Below are 23,108 nucleotides of genomic sequence, written 5' to 3'. Positions count from 1 at the left end.
GCGTCTTCGGCTCGGGTTAGTTAAGCACATCTAAGGGTTTACAGAGTGTAGTGAATCGCTTTTTAAGAACAGACGAATGTCGTAAGTCGACCTGTTAAGCAGAAAGCCATATCTCCGGGTGACCGAATATCTACCGTTATAATTTTCGGTATAAAGAGGGTCCTTCACGAAGAAACGATAGAAGTGGCGAGACGTTAACGTGGACTCAACTCCAGTAGTTTTCGTAAAATCGTGTAGTCAGCTGAGATAAATCAATGGGAGATACGTTTCGGTAGTTGTATAAGGACTTCATAAACAGATGTCCGAATGTCACGTCGATACCTTCCATGAGTTCGTGTTTTCTACAGATAGATTATCAACGCGATGTAGTTTTCGGTATAACCTCTTGGAGGAAACAATAGAAGTGTCGAGACGTTAACAAGGATAGAGCTTTCGTAGCTCTCGTAACATTGTGTAGTCGGGTGAGATACACCAATGGGAGACTCTCTTCGGTAGTTGCATGATGATTTGTTGAGGGAATGTTCGAATATTTTAGTCTGTATTAATTTAATCGCAGTTCCGGTATTCTCGCGTGCCCTTTTTTCGGTGGTATATCAAACAGAACGAGTTCGAATCGCGTAATAATTTTCGCGGAGGTTAATATGAACTTGTAGGCGCGATATTTGCTCTGAACCCGGTACCCGAATTCAGCGCATCGTTTACCAAAACGAAATCTGCTGCAAACCCTACCCTTTTCTCCAACATCCCAGTGATTTCTCGTGGAAGTGCAGAGGTGTTCTCGGCTTCCAATAAAGCGAGTATCACGTCAACATATTCCCATACACACTCCTTCTTTGACCTGCATTCGGATGCGGCCGGCGCTGGTATTGCCTAACATAAAGATAAGATCACCAGTTTTTACACATTGAGGATGAATGTTAGTCCCAAACATCACCCATTGGTTCTCTGTGTAATTACAGCTGATCTGGCAATAACGGAGTAGCAACCGCGGGCGGTCAATCATGCTCATGCTCATGCTCAGTAATTTATTGTGCTCGATGAAATGTTTGTTAATTTATATTATTTTCGTTATTGTATATTAGCCATGTAATACTCGTAAAAGACGCTGGGTTTTTATGCCAGCTTGATAGTTGCCTTCATGGCTTCTCAAGGCGGCTTTTCCCAGCCACATATATATTTTTATTCATTAGGACTTAAGCCGGATGAAATAACCAATAAATAATAATAATAATACTGGTAATCATCATAAACTTTCCGATTACTAGAATCTAGCACTAGAATCATTGGATCACAATTATTCCTACCGACTTCTGAGATACAAGGTTGTAAATAGAGTGTACGTTAAAACTTTAAATTACTCATCTTTAAGTCAGTCGATTTGAGAAATTAAACTTTTTTTATTTTGATAAATATTTCGTACGCTGTTTTTATCAGAAAGTCTAGCAGGCGGTAAAATTTCTGTAAATATTTCGAACGCGTAAAAACTGATTTTTTTAGCATTAAAGGCTTATTCGGGAGCGCTACCGTTTGGTTTCATATCAGATCGAATACTTTTTTCACTGGGATTTTCGAATTGCGCTCATTTATTGCACTTTTTGGTATCAGGGAAATTATTATTATATGTCGGAAAATCAGGGAATTTGATTTTAAAAACTTTTTCACCACCCTGTTGTTATATTATTGCACTTATTATGGCTGTAATGCAATATTTGCATGCCACAAAAATTAAAAATACCAAAACTGATTTTTCCAAAAAATAGAGAGTTTCGATTAAAAACGGAAGTGTTGCCAAAAGCAGGGAGATACACTGTACCTGTAGTGTCGTTGCCTTTGTTTTAATTCATCGTAGGTACCGGAGCGAACGCATATTTTCAAATTATTTGTGTGAATGATTCAACCTGTATACACTTCGCGCTGTTTCTCTCTTCTTAGTGCGCATACTTCTCTCGTGCCTTCTACACTGCTAGACTGTTGGATCATACCGTAGCTCAGCCCTGCAAACTGGGACATACGTCGATTGGGCTTGGGTTGTTTTCGCTTTTTTAAGGCAGCCAAGAGCGAGTGCGAGTCGCTGGAACAACTGTGGCAATTTCGATATTGTTGCCCTTGTAAAGCGGTGTCGAGTTTCGTTCAGATTTCGGTCTGCAACGAATCTCATCCGCGCTCGCTCTGGGTCGGGTCAGCTTTAATCGGGCGAATTCGTCGGCCACAGCGTGCCCAACGGGGGGAAACAACGGGCCAGACAACAGTGTGTGGGCGGGGAACGCACCGCACAGCACTACACTTTATGAAATCGAAGCCCGGATTCGCGGGCATTCAAGTTTTTACAGAAAAATCCCTACAGTTGAAGTAAGGAAGCGTGTTGCAGATGGGTATTATTTTGTGTTCGCTGCCTGGCTCTGTTGGACGAATTTTCTTGAAAGAAGAGAGATGGACAAAAGGCGATTGCGCGCGTATTGGCAATGCTGGTGAAGAACAGCGCCGGCGAACAGTTTACGAGGGAGTTCGAAAAAAAAAGTATCTCTTTGTGTGAGGTTTTCTTTATTTGGAAGAAGTTTTATGAACGTTTGAAACGCTAAATGACACGAGGTTTCTGGTTGGACACGGGCAGTGGATAGAAATCCGGCTGCCTTCGTTTAGCACCATAAGCCACATTTGCAGAACCGGGAAACCGCTAAAGCGATTTTCTTGACACGCACAATTACAAGCAAATCATTGGATTGGAGTTGATGGCGCAGACATTCTCTGTAAATTTCTGTTGCCTTTTACTCAATATCTAATTATTTCGAGAGTCATGTACAACGTAAAACTATCAGGGATAACTCAACTGATTTGGAAGATTTTAATAGTGAATAATTTTTTTATTATGTAAAAGTTGGCCGAATGGAATTCAGTTTTCTGAGGTACATTCGTCCTCCATTATTTTTTGCTCTCGTGACCAGTTCGCATGTGGATTTCCCCAAAAACTGCTATTACAAGCGAACCGAGCTAAAGAAAATCATATAAAATGCTACGTATACCCAATTTATAGCATTATGTCTCCCTCCCGCCCCTTCTTGCGTATCGGAAATCTAGAACCCATCAACTGGAAATGGTGCTTTCATCAGCTGTACATTTATGCTGCCATACAAAATGCACGAATGTACAATACTGCTATATTCCCATCCTTATATGATGCTAGCAACGAGATTGTCTTTTCTACCTCATCCCGATGGCAAATTGAGCCGAAAAGAAATAGCTGACGTCAGGCAGGATTCTAATCGAGCCTCCAAACTCCCCGGAAATGGTTTGCTTTTGCAGTATTCTTTTTTGTTTCGTGCTGATTTGGTAACTTGTTTTCGTTGTATTAAAGTCATAATGTACGCTGTATCGTCCGCAATGTTATTATGGGATATTAAATTGTATGAACGAACCTATTTCCTAATTTTTTCACTGTAAATGAAGAAAAAAAAACAGACATTTTGCAGGCTTGCGAACATTAATGTTAATAAATTTCGAAGTATTACTTTGCTTTCAAAACATCCTCCGGCATCATGCACTACAAACTGAGTTACAGGTAATCTGAGTTGATGGAGATTGTATTTTTGGAGAGAGATAACATTGCGAGAGTACTACGACAAATTTCGAGGATTCAATTTACAAACTTAAAATAGTTTACTGACTCCCAGGCAGCGACCGATTTGGTTGAGCATAATGATGTGTGTCAGACTATGTCTGAACATGATTGATAAATTGTTAAACCAGTTAAACTGTATAATAAAATGTATGTACTTGTGTTTTTAGCTTTCTATTATCTCGTACGTTGCATGCAATCACCGACCAAGCAAATTAAATCCACCTGATATGATATATTGTATGCTTCTATATACGCCGTTGCGGTTTGGTATGCAAAGTTAATGTTCATGTCAGACCCGTTTTTATCTAATAGACTCACAGGTTGCTTATCCTTCGCAGGGTGTTTGCGTAGTAAAGGGCATGACATTACTTTGTAATAATCTCGAGCAGCTGTCGGTGTGGTGTAGTATGTTTTGAGGTTGACTGAGATTTTCTTTTTTGTATTTATCAAACTTCAAGGGGGATATTGATTAACAACCTTGTTTAACACGGAATTGTACAAATTATATGTCTTCTTTCAAGGATATGGAATATATTTTAAATTCATCGTCTTGAAAAAAAAAATATGATCCCTAAAATTTGGAGCCTTAAAAAAAAGCCGAAAAGAATCTAACGCAGGGCAATTTACCCTTTTTTTCTTGATAGGGTGCAACACCATTTAACCCAGTTAATTTTATTCGTTTTGGATGATTCTGAGTCCGTAAACGATAATTGTTAATAATATTTTGTTCTGTTCTACATACGGGAACGTTTTCCTCAAAAACTTGGTTTTTTGGGCACTTAAAACTGTATTAGAAATATTGTTTGCCAACTACCGTGATGTCCTCTATGTTAGAGTCAATGGAAAATTTGGCAGAACCTCCTCGTACCAGTCAACTAATATTTACTTCCATGCACCCTAGACCAATTTGAAGTCTCAGAAGTAAAACTTTAGAAAAAGTTTATAACAATCTCTTTCCTAACTCGATGTGTAGATCTTCTGTTAGAATTTAGTTAAAACTGATTTCTTGAAGATAAACATTCTGAACAATTCTCTAAATACATTATTTAATCTTATGTCACGGTGTCTGTATACCTTGTAGTATTTTTATTCAAGGTTAGGATACGCTCATGTTGCTGGAAAAGTCACCTTTCGCTGTGTCATGCCAACCGGTATCAATCCGAGCCAAATTATAATGGATTCAAAACTCGCGAGACTTTTACGCCCAATTGTAGCCTTTCCTGTGCGAGCAAGTTTTTTTTCCTTTCGTGCGGAGTGTTCCAGCTTTAAACGACTGATTTATATTCTGAAGCATTGAAATCAAAGCGAACCAGGCAGGCAGACAGTCATCGGTCAAGCCCACGGAGTAAGATGATATCACTTTTTCCCAACTGTACCACTTCGGGCGTCCGTGTTTCATTCATCCGCCGTTCACTGACGAAGCGCAAAACCACCACAAACCGATCCAACGGCGACGCGTTGAGTTTGCACGAACCAAAAAAAAAGCTTTTTTCAACCACCCCGCGTCCTCGTCCGCCGTCATTGTCGAATGTTGCTGTTTTGTTTCCATCGGAATATTCTTCTTTTTTTTCCTTCATGTCACGTTCGTTTGTCCGAACGCTACAAGGTTAATAATGTGAAACGATAATTTATTCACATTATAAAGCTTTTCGCTTCCTCTGTTGTTTCGTTTTCTTTCTTTCGACTATGACTTTTTTCGACTTATGTGATGGCGTTCTTCAACCGAGCATGTGGTCGTATGCCGAAGTCTATGCACCTTTTACGCTCGCATAAACTTAGACCTTCGCTACGTCGCATCCGTCGTCATTACGCGATCCATCGTGGCCTTAAGCCCGCGGTCTTTGCTATACAGACGGATGGTGACTGGCTGGGCAATGCCGCACCAAAATGGGCATCATTCGAAAGAAATTGCTCTGACACTTGAGCCGGGCTTTTGTTCGCTTTGGGGAGACTGGAGCGCGTTAAGACTATATATAATTACAACTTTTTGGCAATTGAGTATACCTACCTAGTACCGTTGTGAACGTAATTAAGGACTGGTAAAGTGGTACTGTTTAATTGCGGAAAAATACTCAGGATTATTCTTGCCAAGTTCTATATTAACTATTATAGATGATTTAATACTATTCATATATGCCCTAGAAAAGTTGGTCCAGATTTGCATAACTTAAAAGCTACAGAATTTAGACATCATTTGATTTCGAGCCGTCCGTCTATAACAAATATATTTTTAATCATGTTAAACCTAATTTCATACTATTTTACGTGTTAGGGATTAAAAAACACGTCAGAAAATCCTTCATTCGTTTCGTGTTCTTGAAACTTAGTTCGTTTTCGTAACTGATAATAATTTATATTTTTTTCTAGTTCATCAAGGATATAACAACTAATTTGAAATTTTATTGTCTATTTTCAGGTAGCGTCGAAAAGTGATGATTATTGCTTACAATGTTACTGAATGTCACGCTGCAGCTTTTCTTGTAAAAAGGCAATAATACACGATTTTAACGCTTGACTATATCTTACCGCACTATATTGGAGTACATTCTGCAGAAACTAAAACCAAGGTGTAACGTCGGAATGAAATATTTCAAACAGTAATACTTATATAACCACACGCTGGATGACAATAATCAATATGTCGTTGGATTGATAACATAATGAAAAATTTTGTGATACTTCAGTTATCGTATTTACTTTAATGTTTAGCAGTGAAAATTGATGAAAAGTTTCAAGGTCAAAAATCACGTGTTAGCACAAACTTCCTGCAGTGATACATCAGTGACAAAAAATTGACAGAATCTCCAATAGGTCAATTAATGCATGCTGCCTAGAGTATTTTGATGTCTCAAGGGTAAAGCTTTTGACGTGGGACTACGTCTTTGTTTTTTATACTGGAATGCATTCTGTAAAATTGGAAATGAACCTGCAAATGTTGCGTCAGATATCAAACGATAATAACAGCATAACCACATCGACTTATATTCACGTGCAATCAAAACTGCAATGTTGTTACTGATGATGACTGAAAGATTATCTCATGAATGTGATTACCATAGAAACCATAAATTACTCAACAAGAATTGAACATTTTTGCAACGGTTATAAGTTATCGGCGAGTGCTTATGAATGTTTTGTTCATTTACTAAGATCTATTCAGAATCTTTTTTTTTTTTACATTTCAACATTGTCAGATATTTTTTCTATTTTCAATTTTACGAATAAAAGAATATACTTATATTAGCTGTCTTCGTAATACAGTGAATGTAATTGCTGGCAAAAGTAACAGACTTGTGAAACAAAAAAATGAATCTCTTACTTTGACTGCGTTGTAATTGTTAAATGTTGTTTGCACAAAAAAACACTACAGGCACAACATCACCAAGTGTAAATGAAGTTCTTTCGGGTGTAATCAAATATAATTCTGAAAAAAAAAATGAAGGGAGGGTGAGAATTAAAATACGTAAATTACTAAACAAACGAATTTATTGTGGCTGTAATTACAGTTATACAATATTTAGTCCCACATCACCATTTCCTACAACCCTAGGGCTGTATACCTTGTAGTACTTCGAGAAGTTCGTAACAAGTCGTCGCATAGTAAGGCGGATTCATACAAAACCTGGCTAAACAAAAAAAGACTGTAATTAAGGAAAACATGATTTTCAGAGAGTTTTGAAACGCTGAATCGAAATTTGACATCATTTTTGCAGAAAATGGAGTTATTTCACCGCGAGAGATTTTTTGTACTCTTTGATGCATTGTATAAGAAAATTTCACGTCGGTTTTAAAGTTTTAGAAAATAAAATGTATCATGCCTGAAAAATTTCCGTGTGCCAGAAAACGTTTATAAACGTGTTGAAAAAATCGTGTTTTTTTCTCTTTTGATATTTTTTCTGTCTAAACAGATAGATTTCGAAACTATTAGAAGATTTATTTTAATTTGTCTATGTGGAGGCTTCGATACCTTCCTAGCGTTAGATTTATATAATAACTCAGTCCTAAGTAATGAACTTAATCAGACCGATATGGGATCACTTGGTTCATCTTGATGGATTGACATTCAAGATTTATTGAGCTTTTCGTTGTCGTGGAAAACAATTTTGGTGCTCGTTCAAAAATACGAGAGGCACAATACCGAGAAGTGAGAATGAAATTCAATCGGATGTTGTAGAAAACCTACGACTATACGGACTTTCTAATCTTGTATCTACGAAGTCTCTTAATTAAATTATTTAGTCTTACGTCACCATTTGATACAGCACCTACGACGCCATAGCTTTCGTTGATAAAAAATAAGCATAATGGTAAAAGTATAAAGATATGTGCTTAACTTAAATGCACCCTAAAATAACTCTTCAGTACAGATGCGAACTGACAAAATTTCCTCAGAATGAGGACGTTATATACCATCGCTTGATGTGAAAGTTTTGTTCATATGTGATACGATTTGGTTAGTATTGCTAGCCTATGGAATTATCTCGTCTGGCTATTTGATGTCTGTGTTAGGGAAATGATTTACTCGTATGAAGAATCAACAATAGTTTATGTTTAGTGTGAAAACTTAACAGAGCTTCGTCTCGATTCTCGATACCGAGAAGTGGTGAAAATATGTACTTGCAGGGTTTTTATTGAACTTCAAGGACAAAACACAAGAAAAAATATTCGTCTGCTGGTCTGATGAATTCTCGAACTTCTCGTCAAATACCACCCATCAATATCTGCACATCAACCGTATCGGCTATTTTTTCCACCACTTCGCCATATCAGATAATGTTTTGATTGATTTGCCTCACTTCTTCAATCTAAGCTTGATTTTGCCCATCTTTCGATTCTGCTTGCACAATTCCAATACATACCGCGCGTAGTGTCAGCTAGCTAAATCGGACTAGAACTTCACGAGGCCTTCCTGTGACTGGATGAACGCCAAAACTATCTCCTGAAGACACTTCTAGTAAACTTGTTCATTCATGGTTGCTCCAGTGATGAAAACTTCTGTCTTCTTTCCACAGCTACAGATGGCTTTCCAAATCGTCAACTTGCGGGCGAATTATCCGCGAAAACAAATTTGAACCTACCTGGACCATTCCCCTTACGGTTAGCACGGTAAAATTTCCGACCCAGGATTTGTCTAAAGTCCATTTTGGCGCATGTTTCATCGTCCTTCAGAATATAGCCGTTGTACTCCGTCATGACTTGCTCGGGTTTTGGCAACCAGGTTCTGTTTCAACGTCCTGTCGGGTTGTTTGTTGGCATGCTACGACCGTAATCCTTCAAGCATACAGATTCGACGAGCTGTACTATGTGCTGCATTGAACCTTTTCGCCAAGTCACGGAGGAAGACCCCATGCCACTTCTACGTTTGGTTTGCTTAGCGCGATCCATTGTCAACGTGTCCCGGTAACGTTTGAGCACGGTGTTCACAGAGAATTTCGGTAGTTTGAGAGCCTTGGCGATCATTCCTCCTAACTATGTTGGGGTTTCAACGTAGGTGTGCACAATTCTTTCTCGTCTCCTATCCTGGCGAAATTCCCATCTCTAAGTAAACAAACCTTTCAGATTAAAACGCTGTCATTAGTTTCTCGGTACGACAACTAGAGGTGCTGCGGCAAATAAAAGGAAACGGCCAAATACCAAGTGGAACAAACCTTAGTACGTTTCGATTTATGTAACGTTCTCTTTCAAGACATCAGTTTCAAATTAACACACTAACTAAATCATTACATTTGAATGGAAAGTTTGTGCAAATCTTATTGCTTAATCAGAATTAACGTAAACTTTTCGAACAAGCTTTGCTTTCGGGACATCAAATTAGTCAAAATTCATGGAATCAATTTGGGTTGACTTTCTAAAATGAATTAGAGTATTTCAAAGCAGATCTACGTCTGTTTGTAATGCAATTGCTATAATACAGAATTGGTAATAATATAGAAAATGCACCAGTCTAAATTCAATCAATTCTGAACTTTCTCTTTTAGTGTTTTTCATCGTCACTAACAATAGCCTTTATGGCTATTGCAAAAAGCATGATCAAGATTTTGAGAGACACTTGATTCCTAGCAACAATCATTGAAATAGGAATATTTAAAAATCGGTGTCGAGAACTCAGTAATTTAGACCGCAAAAAATTTTGCTCGATATTTTGCTGAATATTTCACCTTTTTTTTGTACAGTGCAATTTTGGTAGCGTTCACACCGATCAGCATCATCACTGGGAAACTTCAACGCATTACGCGTGTTTCTTTCATTGACCTCTTCCCTGCCCTTCCGATTTCTCCTCGTCCAATCAGACCGACGTTGTTCCGGTAAAACAGGCTTCTCATTACATTGGGATATTTTCCTGCGGCGGCCACCATCGCCATAACTTTTAACTGACGCACACTCGTTCCCTAAATGCTCTCGCTCATTCTCATTTAATTTGACCATCACCATCGTAGTCTTTATTCTTTAATCGACTCTGTGACTACGTATATACCATGCAATCAACGAGACAGCTTCTCTTGTACAGTCGAAACGTGAACGTCTGGCGCTCCCTCTCCATTCGATCGAGCGTGGCTAGATAATCAGAGACAGTGAATCATGTTTCAAGCCAGTTTCACAAAAACAAGCCAAAGAGAAGGAGAGAAAAAGAGAATCGTACCATGCCATGTTTATAAAAGCAGAGCAGGGCCGTGCAGCATTTGGCTGGTGTAGAAATTCAGTTTGCCTTTGTTTCCCGGCTGGGTGAGACACATATTGACGGAAGCATTGTCGTTTACCACGCGAAACCTCATCACCCAAGCCAGAGCAAACCTGTGATTTGAGTGAGTAACCGGTGTGTGCGTGTATGTGTGGACCTATCTGTCTGTACTGCACCTTACCGCGATTTATCGAGTCTCATTCAAGTTGAAAACCACGTCGTGAAATCCGCATCGTGTTTGCTGTTTCCTCTGGTTTTCTGGTTCTGCAGCAAACTCCCTTCTTCCTCCCTTGTCGTATCGTGAACGAAGGTAAACCGGACCGTGGAAACAAGTCGCGTCGGTGGATCGCAGTACTCTTGAAGAGGGGTGGAGAACGGAATTCTGGAAAACGCGCGCACAATCTCCTTTTGCCCACCATAGTTAGTTTCATACAAAAGGGAAGAAGAAGTGAAGAAAGGCAAACAGTGATACACACAGCTCAGGAGAGCATCAGCGACGAAGAAGTGAAGTGTTGTTTGTGTGTGTGCGCCTATATGTGCAAAGTGAGTGTGTCCGCCAAGGGCGAGAAGCACAAGAATTACAGGCAAATAAAAGGTCGCAATAACAACAGTGGTGGCAACAGAGGTAACAGGGGCAGAAGAGAAGGTAGCAGGAATATGAAGCACGGCAATACCCTCTGGTAGCAGAAACGACACAACTGCAAGACCAGCGACAAAAAGGCGAAAGAGCGAGTATGTGTTATGCTATTACTTTAGACTACTAGTGATGCATGTGCAAAAACAACCTTCGATTATCTTCGTCTTGTTCGTTTTGGTTGTTTTTTTTTTCCTCCGTAAAATGCTTTTGTCGGATGGTTAAAGTGCGTCCTAGTCTCGTATACCATTCTCAAACTGGGCTCTGTACGCGATGTGTGGCGTCCAATCTCTTGACGCTTGTTTATGCGGATTTCGTACCAGTTAGCCAGCGAGTGGTGCTGTAGTCGAAGAGTGCGCGGGGTGCGGTCGATGATGGGGGAGGACGAGGGCTGTCGCGTATTGACGATTACTTCGCTTTCGCCACTGCCCTTGTGTCTCTACCGTCACCCGTGCGCCATTGTGGTTTCAGATTTCTGTTGTTTGTTATCTCAACCTCTGAAAATCCTATTATGTGGGAATGAAAACGAGACTGTGTAATGATTGCAGACACTGCTGCGGATTTCACCCTACGCGAGGATGCAACGCGCGTGGTCCGTGGGGATGTGCATGGATAAGTGTATACTTGCGGTGTACATCATAATCAACCTGTGCGTGCGTATGTAGACATGTGGGTGTATTGGTTTCTGGAACATTGAGGTCATACCATTTCATGTCAGCTCCCTGGATATTGGTATTGTTGTAGACCGCGCCGAAGACGAGATAACAGCAGCTTTAAATGCATGGACATTCGAATGAGCGAAATATATTTGGTTCTCTATCAAAAAAAGTAGTGAACCATCCAAGGTTTCCATGAAACATCAACTCTAATGCATCCCTCCAAACCCGGCCGAAAGATGAACAGAAGTTACGGCATATGAATCTCGCATTTGCAATTGTTACGATGAATTTTGAAACTTGCAAGTGACCAAACTTTTAAACATTAATTTGATGAGAAACTTTAATTCGAGATTAAAAACTATTTAGAGAGGGTTCAATGTAATATTTTGCACACTTCAAAAATAATGGATATTAAAGGACTTATTCATGATTGAAGAAAATTGAATTAAAAAAAATATACGGGTATATTCGTCAAAATTATACAATTTATAAATTATTTATCAAAATTATACAATTTATAGAGTTTTACTGGTTATCTGGGGAGGTTTACTGAACATAGTGGCCAGTGCAAAAGTCTCTCTCGGTTCTTCCTTTTCATTCAAATGACATATAATAGAATTTAATAACTTCATTATTGGTAGAAAGTTTTGTCATCACAATATAACGTTGATACTCAACACAGAAACGCAAATTTGGAACTGTTTTATACAAATATGAAGAATTTAGATTGTTTTAATGATAATCAAAGATGAAGTACTCTAGTGATATTAAACCTTCTAGTGCCCAAATTAATTTATAGACGGACTTCGAAAAAATCACTATGAAGCATTATAAACATTTTTAAAGGTCTTATTGAAGTTTTTCAGAGGTTCAACTGGAGACCGTCTAAAGGCGGCTCTTGGCACTAAAGGGTTAAAAATTAAATAAATGAAAAAAAAACAGGAAAAATAAAAAGATGCTTGCTAAATGACCAAATCAATGCAGAGAAAAAGCTAGATAATTCAGCACAACACTGTTGTGTGATTTCCACAAAGACAAATAGTGCTGAGTCGTGTTATTTTCTGCGGCATGCTGAATTGATGGAAAAGTGCTGTCGAATCGTATAATTTCGTGTGTTTTATTATGTCGCCGGCTCCGTGAGCGAAGAGGAGCACTCTTGGCAGCTTATTGGATATGCTGACCTAGCCTTCCAGGGTAGTACCGGGTAAATTGGACTGTCTGTGGAAGTGCACACGAGGCATTCGATGTCTGCTATTTCTGCTCCATTATCGGGTCATCAGGAGAATAAGTTAGCCCACAGTGAAATCTTCCGCTTATCCCCTTTCCTCGTCCTCGTGTTATATTTTGATGAAGCGGCATAAATGCAACATGAGATTGAATTACGTTCAGATTCGCGATAATACTGTTTCCTCCTCCTGGTCACGATTTTCACGAATAGCACGAAAATATGCGATAGAGCATTTTGTTACACACAGCGGTCTCTGTGAAGAATCATGGCAGGATGGTTATTTATAAACGTTTGCATTTAAATTTATACCTAAATGTTGTTGCGCTCGGAACAAGTTTCAGTTTTTGGATTGATTTCCAGTATACTATTAGAAATTTATTTGAAAATATATTACAGTAAAAAAAACATGAAAAGCTCGAGAAAAAACTAAAGTTCAAAGTACTGCCAGCAACGACAAAAATGTAGATTCCTTCAATGATCCAGAAAAGTATTTTTCGGAACCGGATTGTTACCAAATATTGTAAAGAGAGCAGCTCTATATAACTCCTCAAAAAGGATTATACTCATCATTTGTTCTCAGTGAGAAGAATATGAATAAAAATTGCAAGAAATATTGTTTCTGAACATTTACTGCAACTCAAACATTTGCAAAATGTTCTTTAAAGTATGCTCTCTACGAAAAATTAAAAAAATGAATTGTTACTACATATTTCATATCTATATGCACACTTAGTTATATCAATTAAAACCATCCTATCAAACTCCAATTAAATTAATTCTATCACCCCTTAATTGATCTTCTATGCCAGTAAAGTACCCGAAATCGAATCAGCAAATATACCCCAGGCTGTACACCAGAAATGATTTGTAATGCTCAACATGCCAAATTTGCCGCTAATGAGAGTGCACGCACCAGAACTCGGAAATTTCCCAAATACCCGGTTAAAATAAGAAACGATTTAAACGCGAATTGCTACCGCCATGATGACGATACCATAGCACAGGGTAACCGAGCGAGGGGGATCTAAAAATAGCTTACCGAGACCAACAGCATCGCAGGCGTTCTGTGTTTTTTATTTCTGCTCATACTCATCACACTCACACACACACACACACACACATACACCCGTTTCTCGCGCTCGGTGCGCGCTACTGTTATGACGCTGAATGGCATGCTGAAACGAAACACGGTGCTGGCTGCGGTGGATGGTGACTTATACAAATCGAAAATAGGAACATTTTTATGTCCCTGCCCTTCACTTTATTTTACTTGCTGTGCGCGCACTCTTCCACTGTAGTTCCTGGTAGTTGAGCAACGTGGTCAGTTACCAAGACACATTCTGCTGAAAGGGAATCGCATTATTTGCTTCCACTCATCGCGCGTCGCTGAGAAAGTTTCTGGTATGCAATTTTAATTGACTGTTTAAACATTCCAGAACATTAGCAGTTCGATTTGAGGTGCTAAGTCAGTTTCACGCGTCTTCCTTCGCGTGTTACAATGACGAGAGTATGATTGGACCGATTGAACCTGTTGTTGTTTTTGTTTCTTACATCAGTAAACAAGATGCTATTTTTAGGTAAAATGACCTTTTCATAGTGGCTCTTCTCATAGCTACATGTAGTATTTCAATAGGATTACTTTGTAGGAATTTCTCATTTTTCGTTAAAATATGGTCATGTACTATGCTTTACGTAACGTAACTTTTCTTTGATAATTTTTTTTGACGTAGGACTACGTCTAACTGCACTATATCGATATACATTCTGTGAAAACTAAAACCAAGGTGTAACGTCGGAATGAAAGATTTCAAACGTTAATACTGATGTAACCATACGATGGATCACAATAATCAATATGTCGTTGGATTGATAAAATGATGGACAATTTTGTGATTCTTTATTTATCATTATCATTTCATTGTTAAACAGTGCATAAAATTTTCAAGGTCGAATTTTCATGAACAATGTACCAATCACATCCAAGCACGCCTGACACAGACTTCATGCGTAGACACCAACTGCCTGCTATGATATACTGTATAGCAGTGGCAAAAAAAATTTGACAGAATCTCCCCATTCCAATAGGTCAACTAATGTTTGCTTCCATGAGCCTAGACTATTTTGATGTCTTGAAGGTGAAGCTTTTTCGGAAAGTTCGTAACCAACTCCACTATCAGACAGTTTTACCTTCTGCTGTAAGAATGTTATTAAAACTGATGTCTTGAAGGGAAACATGCTGGCACAGGCAACAGTACTGCACGGAGCAATGCATGAATAGAACGCTGGTCAACGTCGTCTATCAGTGCAAAAAAACTCGATACTCATTTGTGTGCAGCTAAGCCAAGTGTATACTACATTGCCGACGCACAGTGAGGCGTGTTGGGTTAATGCGTAGGTATCGTTTTGCGATCTGAAACATAATCAAATTGCCGTTTGAATTGTCATCATCTTCTTCTTGTTTCGTATAGTAGCAAATATCAGAATTTAATATGATTATTCGGGTGTTTTGGTGCATGGGTGAAAATTTGGTGCATTGTACAGATGAAATGCGTTGTTTATTTTTGAATTGTACACTTTGTTTTTCTCAGATTTATTAAAAAACTAAATATAGGGTATTTAAAAGAAAATAGAAAACCAAAACGCTGCTAGCTGAATGAATTTAGTTCAATATGACAATCCTAGTTGCATCCCGCGGTAGTGGTATAGGGGAAAACCAAATTCATTTCATTTTGATATTAGAGTTCCGACATTTGTACTTGTATTTTTAAATTAATTTTTTAGCTTTAGTTTTTAGCGAAAGAATCAATCATAAATTCTCATATGTATGATAGAAACTGTTTCAATTTCTAGTAGCAACGGAAAATAAGTTTCACTGTACAATCTTACTAACATTACTAGTTATTAGTAGTTATGTGAATAAACAAATTGAGGATAAAATAAGTGGTACACAGTTCTGATTCTCCAGTTTTTTAAAGATTTTTATTTCAGCTAGTCTTTTAGAAGAAATATTTGGCGAACTCCAGCGAAACTAAATTTGGGTTTTAGATGAACTTACTATGCGGAGCAGTTAATTGAAAAAACATTAAAAACTTGCCACAAAATAGAGCAAACATTATTTTGGAATTTTTTTAAAACTAAATTTTGTACATATTTCAAATTCGTATTTATACAATTTAACTGTTAAAAAACTATTTTTGAGGTAAATACTATCAGAAATGCTCTTAGAAAACAGCATAATCGTTTGCGAGGTTTTCAAGAGAACATTTTATTTTTTGTATTTGTTTCTGCATACGACTTTTTACATTCTTTTTTTTGTTCAACATTTATTTGACACGGCACAACACAAATCAATGTTTTACGGAGGTGCTTGTTGTTTTGTAACTGGTCTTACGATGCTGGCCTAACTAGTCAGTCGTCGTAGGTTCGTGTCTCGGCTCGAGAGAGACTGTTAGTGTCTGCAGGATCGTAGTGCTAGCCCTGCAATCGCCCTGTGCACTAAACAGTTGGCTACTAAATCTGTGGCCAATAAACAAAAATACTTTAAATATTTTAAAAGCCAAAATAATTAGCTTGATTGATGTGATGTTTCCGGAAAAGCTGTAGATAGTAGTTCTGTTAAAAAAATTGATTGAATATCTCAAAAAGCTTATTTTTTGAATTATAAGTTGCCAAATGTTACAACGTTGATTATTTGAACACGGAAGAGGTTAAAATATCTATTTTTTTTTTCGAAACCAGAACGATTTGTTTGATTGGTGCGATGTTTTCGCCAAAGTTGTTGACAGTAGTTGAGTATTAAAAATATTCTAAATTAAACATTCCAAAGAGCTGATTTTTGAAAAATATTAATGTATGTTTTAAAAACTGCATAATGTAAACTGTACATTGATGATCATGGAGAAATGAAAACCAAAAATTTTTTAGAAAATATCCTAATAAAAAGGATTTGGGAAAATTTTAGAAAATATTTTTTATTTTTGAGAAGTTTGAAAGAAATTAAAAATAGATTTGTTTTCTTTTCAACGGTTTCTGCAAGACATGTTCGTGCAGTAAAACACTTTCAATTTGAAAAATAATAATTTAAGATCATTACTCTGATTTTCAGGTTATTTTTTTAAGTTTAGAAACCACTTATTTTGAAATGTTGGTCCCCAATATCATTTTTTTTGTTAGTTTGACCATTTTGTGCGCTGAATGCAAACAAGTTGAATATGTTGGCAGATGACCAGAGAGATGCAACTTTGATGGACTAGATGGACTAACAACCTATGAGGGGAACAACAACACACAAAACAGCACTTTTCGTACAAAAAATTTTTTCCTTTGCTCAAATTATCGGAAAAAGTCATGGGAAGCTAAGGGTAAACATAAAACTACTAAACCTAAGAGTAAAAAATATTTTGTTTGAGTTGTATTTTTGTTCAAATTGGGGTCCCTTTTTACGCGGTTGGTTGTACCGCATTTAAAAGATTAGATTCGATATATTTATACTTAACTTATTTGATACCGCGTACAAATAATCATCCGAATCGGGTAAAAATAATCCGCGTTATTGTAAAATATCCCGTTTAAAAAAAAACACATAAAAACGCATTTATCAAGATGGCTTGACAAAATATTTTTTTTAAATTCTTTTATCACCAATATTTAGTGGTTAATTTGTGAGTTCGAAATCCAATTTGTGGTAATTTGTGGTTAAGTGGTTTCCGAGAAATTTTCAAAAAACTGAGTCAAGCCATCTTGAAACATGATTTTGCTTCAAATGAATCGGACAACGATGATATATACATCAATCGAAAGCTTTTAATTTGTGGTTCACGAAAATGTAATTTTAAGGTCTTAACTACTAGTGTTTGTAAAGAAATTTGTGTTTTATTATTCACGTAGTTCTACGTTTTGTTTATTTGTTGTTGACGCTGCTGGCCAATAGCGGCGTTGGCTGTTTGCGGTGTTTGTCACTGCTATACTGAACGTGCGTGTGAGGAATATGGTAAATATCGAGATTTGGGGAACTAAGCCAACACACTTGTTATTTCAGGTAGCCATCCAGGCGCAAAATGAATGTGTGTAAATTTGTTGGTAAAAAGGATACCGGTAACGAAAATGTACTTTCAAAGGAAAGCAATTCAAATTCGACGGATTATTTTTCAGAACCAGCAGCAGAGCCGGATTTACGATTGTGGGGGGTCCGGGGCCCAGTCTTGTGTGGGTGCCCCAGAATAAACTTTATCCATCTTTGAAAACCTAACAAAAGTTTGTCAGAAATTTTCAGAACATCTTTTTATAATGTGTCTTCGCTGAAAAATTATCAATTATAAAATCAACGCTCAATTCGCAAATTCACAATGCCATATTTGACAGCCTTGATTTTTTCATACGCTACCTATTTATAATTAGTTTCATCTTCGAAGAAAAGACGGCTCCCCCATTTGCGTTCGAAACCATTAGACTCAAATTAATACGCAATACAATTTTAGTTTAGCATGTATTTCGCAAGTTTGCTATTCTAATTAAAATTCTTCAAATGTAAATCAAAGGAAATATTCACTAGACTCAAACTACTTATAGAAAGCGGATTTGATTATTGGGGGTCAGACTTTCAAAATCCATTATTAATTGAGACAAGTTTATTTTTTCTTGATTTGTGGTGGCCTCAAAATGTGGGACCCCTCTTAAATACGGCCCTGCTTCTGCAGGTCTGTAAAATCTGCACACGGACTCTGAAAATCTGCATTTTGCAAAGCACATCTGGTATCCCTGATTCGGACAAGTAAGCAACAGCAATGCATTGAAAAAAAACTTGTGGGTTTTTTTTTTTTTTTTTTTTTTTTTTTTTTTAAGGGGGGATTTGTTAGTAGCTTAAGTATTTATGATAAATATTAGTAAATAATGAGTATGTGTGTCCAATCACAAATGGTGACTTCTCAGCACTGCTAGAAATTTGTAATTTTAATTGTTAGGATTTGTTTGCTTTCGCAATTAGGAATTATCATTCGTAGGGATTTGAACCTACTTGTCAGAAAAGGGGAAGTAAACTTACAACTAACTTAATTGCTAACTTATTGGCTATAAAGAGAGCTTATCGTAGCAATTGAGGATTGCAACGATTTTTGTCGAAAATTGTTAATAATTTTATTTGACATAGCTTCTAATGGTTCAACACCAGTAAGTCTATGTAATTCGAGTGTACCAAACCAAGGAGGACGCTTCAAAATCATTTTCAGAATTTTATTCTGAATCCTTTGGAGCGTTTTCTTCCTTGTTGAACAGCAACTTGACCAGATCGGTACAGCATAAAGCATTGCTGGTCTAAAAATTTGTTTGTAAATCAAAAGTTTGTTCTTTAAACAAAGTTTAGAATTCCTGTTAATAAGAGGATATAAACATCTCGTATATTTGATGCACTTGGCTTGTATACTCTCAATGTGCTCTTTGAAAATAAGTTTTTTATCATAAATTAGTCCCAAGTACTTAACCTTGTCGGACCAACTTAAAATAACCCCATTCATCTTGACAACGTGATTATTGTTTGGCTTGAGGAAAGAAGCCCTAGGCTTATGAGGAAAAATTATCATTTGAGTTTTAGAAGCATTGGGAGAGATTTTCCACTTTTGCAAGTAGGAAGAAAAAATATCTAAACTTTTCTGCAATCGACTGCATATGACACGAAGGCTTTTTCCTTTTACGGAAATGCTTGTGTCATCGCAGAACAATGACTTTGTGCATCCTGGAGGCAAATCAGGAAGATCTGAAGTGAATATGTTGTACAGGACTGGACCCAAGACTGAACCTTGAGGTACACCTGCTCTGACAGGAAATCTATCAGATTTTGAATTCTGATAGACAACCTGCAGAGTTCGATCAGTAAGATAATTTTTTAAAATTTTGATTAGGAAAATTGGAAAATTAAAAGTTTGCAATTTCGCAATCAAACCTTTATGCCAAACACTGTCGAATGCTTTTTCTATGTCTAAAAGAGCAGCTCCAGTGGAATAACCTTCAGATTTGTTAGCTCGTATCATATTAGTAACTCTGAGCAATTGATGAGTTGTGGAATGCCCATGGCGAAATCCAAACTGTTCATTTGCAAAAATTGAATTTTCGTTGATGTGTGACATCATTCTGTTAAGAATAATTCTCTTAAACAGTTTACTTATTGAAGAAAGCAAACTGATTGGTCGATAACTTGAAACTTCAGCTGGGTTCTTATCCGGTTTTAAAATGGGAGTAATTTTTGCATTTTTCCATAATTTGGGAAAATATGCAATTTTGAAGCAGCAATTGAAAATTTTCACTAAAAAATCCATTGTGCTCTCAGGGAGATGTTTGATTAGTATATTAAAGATTCCATCGTCACCAGGTGCTTTCATATTTTTGAAATTTTTAATAATTGATTTAATCTCATTCAAGTTAGTTTCAATTATTTCTGCAGGTAAAAAATTCTGGGAAGAAATTAAATCAAATTGACGTGTGACTTCATTTTCAATTGGACTCACAAAATTCAAATTTGAGTTATGAACACTCTCAAACTGCTGAGCAAGTCTTTGAGCCTTTTGTTCATTGGATACAAGAAAACGTTCACCATCTTTTAAAACTGGAATAGGCTTTGAAGGTTTCTTAAGAATCTTCGACAGCTTCCAAAATGGTTTTGAATATGGTTTCAATTTTTCAACTTTAGTCTCAAAATTTTGATTTCTCAGAAGAGTAAATCTATGTTTAATCTCTTTCTGTAAATCTTTATAAATAGTTTTAAAAACAGGGTCACGAGAACGTTGATATTGACGTCTGCGGACATTTTTCAAACGAATTAGAAGTTGAAGATTTTCGTCAATTATTGATGAATCAGATTTCACTTGAGCCTTTGGAACAGAATAATTCCTGGCATCAACAATTGCACATTTTAATGCTTCCAAAGCGGAATCAATATTCACTTCGTTTTGCAAATCAAGCTCATTATTGAAATTTCTCTCAATATGAGTTTTGTATCTTTCCCAATTAGCCTTGTTATAATTAAAAACAGAGCTCATAGGGTTTAAAACTGATTCATGTGATAAAGAAAAAGTTATTGGAAGATGGTCAGAATCAAAGTCAGCATGTGTGATCAAATCACTACATACATGACTTTGATCTGTTAGCACCAAATCAATTGTTGAAGGGTTTCTTACAGAAGAAAAGCATGTAGGACTATTCGGAGACAAAATAGAATAGTATCCTGAAGAACAATCATTGAATAAAATTTTGCCGTTGGAATTACTTTGAGAATTATTCCATGAACGATGTTTAGCGTTAAAATCGCCGATTATGAGAAATTTCGAACGATTTCTGGTGAGTTTTTGTAAATCACCTTTAAAATAATTTTTGTGCTCGCGTGTGCATTGAAATGGTAAAAACTTGTGGGTTATTTTCTTTCTCTGCTTTACCTCCCATGCGCGCTGGTTTGATTCAATTGGTGTATTAGAATGTGTCATTCCAAGAGAATCCGAGGTGAACTCTTATGGAGGTAGTTGTGATATTGGCGCTCGCGAAAAATATCACTGAAGGAAAGTTCAAATTTTCTTGCTGAAAATCGAAATTTGAATCTCATTTTTGATGGAGAAAAAACCTTTCTCGATTTGTGGGGGCCCCAAAAATGTTGTGTGACCCTCCCCTTAAATCCGGCTCTGAGTATAGCAGTGACAAACACCGCAAAACAGCCAACGCTACAAGCGACCAGCAGCGTCAACAAAAAATAAACAAAACGTAGAACTACGTGAACAATAAAACACAAATTTACGTACAAACACTAGTAATTATGACATTAAAATTACATTTTCGTGAACCACAAATTAGGAGCTTTCGATTGATGTATATATCATCGTTGTCCGATTCATTTGAAGCAAAATCATGTTTCAAGATGGCTTGACTCATTTTTTTGAAAATTTCTCGAAAACCACACAACCACAAATTACCACAAATTGGATTTCGAACTCACAAATTAACCACTAAATATTGGTGATAAAAGAATTAAAGAAAATTATTTTGTCAAGCCATCTTGATATATGCCATAAAAACAACCCGCGTAAAAAGCGACCCCAGTGTAATGTTATTTTACGTTCAGGAAAAATACTGCGATTTAACTGTATTTCGTTTATCACGCGTTACATAGATTCTGAAAACTTTTCAGAAGTGAATTCACAACTTTTCCAGCACTTTGATTCAAATCGGGAGTTTGTTGCAATCATGCGGGAAAAAGTCGGGAAAAATGCGGGAATTCGAAAATGTAAAATGAGTGGCCACCCTGTTTATTCTATGCGGATTTTTGAATTACGCGGTTTTTTCACGAGGTACCCCCGCGTAACAAAACTGACTGTAAATTGTTTCTTTCGACAGTGTCTACTCAATGACGCTTGTACATAATAAAACTTAATGTTGATGTCTCGAGTAGTATAGGAATGCACGATTTTTTATACTGCTCAAGACATCAACTTAACACAAGATGACAGACATGATGCTAACAGTTGCAGAAAGGTAAAATTAATTTTTTTTTTAATTTTTCGAACGTTATTCACAGTAAAACCACTCTTTTCAATATATGTTTTATGTTTTTTATTAGGTGAGTTGAGGATCCACCAGGTTTTTCGCAGAAGACTGCTGCAGAAAGCCTGCCGGAGACGTTCGATACCATAGTTGATATGACGAAATGAAAAAATCTCAATTTCTGTGCAACGCTGGTATGTTTTTCAACACTCCAGTTATCTGTCGGCTATACACCGCTTAATGCTAATATGCAATTCGCAAACCAGAGACAAACCGAACGTTCCGATTCAGGAGAGGTCTTTGTGTCACAACGGAAAAAAAAAATTAGCTTCCATTGGCTGCTATTTGACTAATACATTTTAATTCTGAAACGAGCCTATCGATAATAATTAAACCTAAGTTAACAATCGGGACAGCTACCACAGAACCGGTTTCGGCGCATGGAGACTGCCGCTAAAACATTACTCGCCGTCTGGAAACGGAATCGAAAGCCGGTTTGCGGCACCGGCAGACAGTCGAATTTCAAGTTGCGTTGAGTGACGGATAGCCAAATTTATATTCAAGTGACACGATTTTCAGCGGCACAATGGCACACATACATACTAGTGTGAAACGACTGACGGTCGGCTGTAATGAGTTGCTGAAGGTTATTAAGTTGGACTACAGCTGCTGTGGTTGGTAAATTGTTTGTGAGGTAAAAGATTGTAGAGCATGGCTTACAGTCTAATTTATTTGAGCCTTTCAGTGCTAGTGCGTCGAAAATTAGTGCGGGCTAG

The 23,108-nt window shown here is 37.2% G+C and overlaps 1 protein-coding gene across 26 annotated transcripts in view; it reads left to right on the top strand.

The window, feature by feature from the left end:
- Positions 1-23,108, top strand: part of LOC129718170 (C-terminal-binding protein) — a 74,786-nt gene that overhangs the window by 21,538 nt on the left and 30,140 nt on the right. For 11 of the 26 annotated variants that reach the window (XR_008726822.1, XR_008726821.1, XR_008726820.1 and 8 more), the window contains exon 1: positions 10,314-11,027. The exons of 11 other annotated variants lie outside the window; for them this stretch is intronic. The gene's annotated coding sequence lies outside the window, so the exon portion shown is untranslated. Of the gene's footprint in view, positions 1-10,313; positions 11,028-23,108 lie in introns of those variants that run through there. 4 more of the 26 variants (XM_055668646.1, XM_055668653.1, XM_055668645.1 and 1 more) reach the window with 1 other exon arrangement.

The sequence above is a fragment of the Wyeomyia smithii genome, chromosome 1 (genome assembly GCF_029784165.1).
Source record: "Wyeomyia smithii strain HCP4-BCI-WySm-NY-G18 chromosome 1, ASM2978416v1, whole genome shotgun sequence".
NCBI classification, from domain to species: Eukaryota; Metazoa; Arthropoda; class Insecta; order Diptera; family Culicidae; genus Wyeomyia; species Wyeomyia smithii.
Note: the sequence above shows the minus strand (reverse complement) of the source record. Positions and strands in the feature narration are given on the sequence as shown.